Genomic DNA, 3,949 nt, shown 5'->3' with positions numbered 1-3,949 from the left:
AACAGAGATTGTCACAACTTTGAAAAGAGGTTTGTACTTTTTAGTGGGGGGAAAGAATAACACAAATCTAATGTCCCTGGGAACTTTGCTTTGTGATTCACCATTTTAAGGATTGTCCCAGCTTGCCTTATAGAACTATTCATAGGCTAGGGAAGAGGATAAATGTGCTTCTACACAGGGCATACAGCTAGGCTCTACCCGACAACTTCTAGAAGACATTTATTTGTACCAAACAATAGCTTTTCTATAAAAGGTCAATGTTGAATGAGCATGCATTCAACATGCTTACCCAGTGCCTAGTTTATGAAAGAATACATTCTGGAGAGACCTTTGCTCCTGGCCCTTTGGAGGTTAGCTCAAAGTGTCAGTCTGGCTTATCAGTGAGGTAATCCTACACTTTCTCTCAAAGAATGAGTAAAACTATTTCACAATTACTTCTCGCAAACAACAAGAATCATTGGATATTCCTGGAAGAGTAGTTTTCCTCCCATGGCTTAGCATGTAGCTCCCACAGCATGTGTGTTCACCAGGCTCTCTTCAGCATCTATTTCTTTAATGAGTGCTTTGCCCTTACAGAGCTAACTCAGACATATTCATAAAAACCCCACATTTGAAGTGCCTACATCTTGAATGTCCTTCCAAAAAAATGCCCAACAGCTGAGACTCATTTCTTGTAGAGACAAATTCATTTGTTCCCATTGCAAAGCTGCAGGCAAAGTCTAGCAGTTTGGAAATGGGAAGAGGAAAAAAAATCTTAATGTTGTTATGTCCTATCTAGAACTTCAATCAAAGTAACGAGGTCAACAAAGTAATAAGGACAAACAAGTTCACACTAAAGTCTTCCTACATCAATTTTAACATGTCCATAAATACAGCTTAATAAAAAAAAAATGTTTTGAAGACTGAATCTTAACCTTGCAAGTACTCAATCTTAGTAAGCATTTATTTATGTTAACATAATGGCTCCTCTATTATATCTATGTACCATTTACCTGCATTTCTATGACTTTAGTATTGAAACACTGGCTTTATTATTTTTTAACTTTCATAGGCTACTTACCTTCATAATTGCCTTTTTTCCTATTTTTCTTTGAAAGCTAAATTCTAACCACCACTTCCAGGCTATGTGACCTTAAGCAGGTCACTATATCTACTTCTGCCTCAAATTCTTTATCTATGAAGTGAGGATATAGTAGGGTTGTATGAGGATATAAACACTCATAGGGTTGGTGAAAGGACTGAATGTGTTGACACACTGAAAAGCACACAGAACTGAGGCGGGCACAGACCCATGACATTTTAGATTGATTATCACCACTCAGGGAGAGAGAAAATATGCAGGTTACAATATCTGAAACTTCAATATTACAGAGTGAACTTTCTATAAGTATTAGGTACATGATCCAGTACCCAAAAGGATCATGTTCCAAGTATCCCAATCCTAGACATTCTTATATCACTAAATCATTTTTAATCGTGATGTTCCCATCATTAGTTGACTCCTAAATTTCTAGACTTTTTCTCTTTTCTCGTACCTGGGTCTGATGACATTTGACTTTCATGGTTCCACTCATCGAACTCCCTATAGGCATGATCTTGTGCTTGCCTTCTGGCTCCAATCACTGCTAATTGTCTTGGGTAACTTCATGTGATACCTGTTCTCCAGTGCCTCCCTCATGACATCCTTCTCAAAGGTAATTAAACAATGACAAACAGGTACCCGTGCAAGGCGAGGTACCTGCTCAAGTGTATTCTAGGACATTACCCTGAGCAGGCACTAAGTAAATCATCATAAATTCACCTTTGGTTTTTGTTTGAACTGTCTATCTTCCATTACTTGTGGTTTAAAGAGTGACAAATAATATTTTTAAAAGTTGCTGTCATTATATTCAAGTGGGAAAAAAATTGCCATCAATTCAATGGCAACCTTGGCACATGCTCCCCTCCTGTTCTGCTTTCTTGTTTCCCAGAAAGCCCAGAATAGAGGAAGTGATTGAAAGAGAAATGAGACACACCTAAACCAGAAGCAACAATGAGTTGAATTGTTTAATCCAGCCAGGTTTCCTTCAGCCAGCATTAAGCTACAGCATGATTTATATTCTCAACTCTCATCGGCTATTGCCTCCTTAGGGCTTGTTCAACCTACCTCAACCTACCTTTCTAGCCCTATCTCCTTGGATTGCCTAGACACATAATATACTCTAGGAAAGGATGGAATATTTTATGTTCCTCAGTGATCTTTCTCAATGACTTGCATTATTATTTCCACTGCAAAGTTCTTTTCCCTTTTCTCGCCAAGTCTTGTTCATTTTCCATATCAAATTTTACTTCCTCCCTGAATCACCATGTCCTCCCACTCTTGCAACAAGATATAATCTCTTTCCTATCAAACATTTCTTTAAGACTGTGGGCATACCTCTCCTTGAGCCTTTCTTCCATTCTGCTCTGCATTATAATCATTCGCATATTGAATTTTTCCCCTTGTCACCATCAAACCACATTCACCTTGAGGGTAAAGACTGTATCACTGCATCCCCTGCCATGCTTATAACAGAGCTTGGCGTGCTGAAAGCACTGAGTAAACATTTTGCAAGTTGAATTGAAGATTGTATCGTGGATAAATATTTTTTGATTTACTTCATATTTATCTAAATTTATTTTGTTACTTAGAAATATTACTGACTATGTCAATTTAATGTTTATTTTTTTCTTTTGTTCCTGTCACTGGCAATGAACAATATTTTCAATAGACTATGTATACACTGAAAGCCAAAAAAGAAGAGAGAAAGGGAGAGAAAATGGAGAATGAAGCCTTATATTTAATCTCCTTGTCATATTTCCAGATAAGAGTCCAGCAGCACCTCAGATAACCTGTATGACACACTAGGCTATGGCTTCACTAAAATAAAATAAAATTTAAAAAAGGAAGGTTATGCTATTATTCTTTGAAACCATACTTTCAATTATCTTCCAGTTTATCTCTAAATAGTCTTTCATTCCCATGAAATTTAGTGTTCTTTCCTTTTTCTTTGTAAACAATTAACTTCATAAATACAGAATAGTGAAATTAGGTTTAATAATAAAAAGTTATGAATGTTGATAGAAGATAAATCACATCTCTTTATCCTTCCAGTGCTTTGCTCCTTGGTCTCTGTGGTTTCTTTCTTTCTGAATCTGTGCCTCTTAAATGCCTTAAGGTCTAAAAGTTAAAAGATATAAAAGATGAGAAGCATTACTGGTAACGAGGACAATTGGGTACTGTGACTTTGTAGTCAATATTTTAAGTACAAAGCAAAAGAATGTTAATTTGAGAGCTACTTCAATGTTTCATCTTGTTTTCAATAGGAGTACCTGGAAGAATGCACTATTTTTGTTTAAAGAGACTTTTATAAGGCCCAGAGAAGAGAAGAGAAGAAAAAAGAAGAAAAGAAAAAAAAGTGAAGAAAAATGCTGAGATTGGGAGAGTTAGACAAAACTGTCTTTTATAAATAAATTTAAAAAGCAACGAGAAGACTTTCAATTAACTTACACAGCACCTGTCAAAGTCCAGAGTTGTGTTTATCTAAAGAAAAATATATGGTCAGTTTCTACATTAAAGAGATCCAATAAAGCCATTTGAAAAGTCTAAATGTATGTTCCTCATGACACTTTTTTTTCCTGAACACAGTCATGTACTGATCTGTTATATAGTCAGTAACATTTAAGGTATTTTTGCAGGTTTAGTGACGGAAAGAATAAGAAACTTTGTCCGTAGCACTTCTTTGCTGGAAGGAAAAGAACAAGGTAGGGTGAAGAGTGTATGGAAATTGAAATAAACATTTTTAAAGAAAATCATCAAAAAAACAGAGGGACTATTTTAGGCATTCTCCTCTATCACAATTCTTCATTCAGACATTGCTACTCAAAGGCTCAAATTTTCTTAAAAGCTAAATAAATGTATCCATATTTT

Source organism: Pteropus medius, unplaced genomic scaffold (assembly GCF_902729225.1).
Source record: "Pteropus medius unplaced genomic scaffold, Ma_sr-lr_union100, whole genome shotgun sequence".
In the NCBI taxonomy this organism is placed as follows: domain Eukaryota; kingdom Metazoa; phylum Chordata; class Mammalia; order Chiroptera; family Pteropodidae; genus Pteropus; species Pteropus medius.
The sequence above is the reverse complement of the archived record's forward strand: the minus strand, read 5'-3'. Positions refer to the sequence as shown.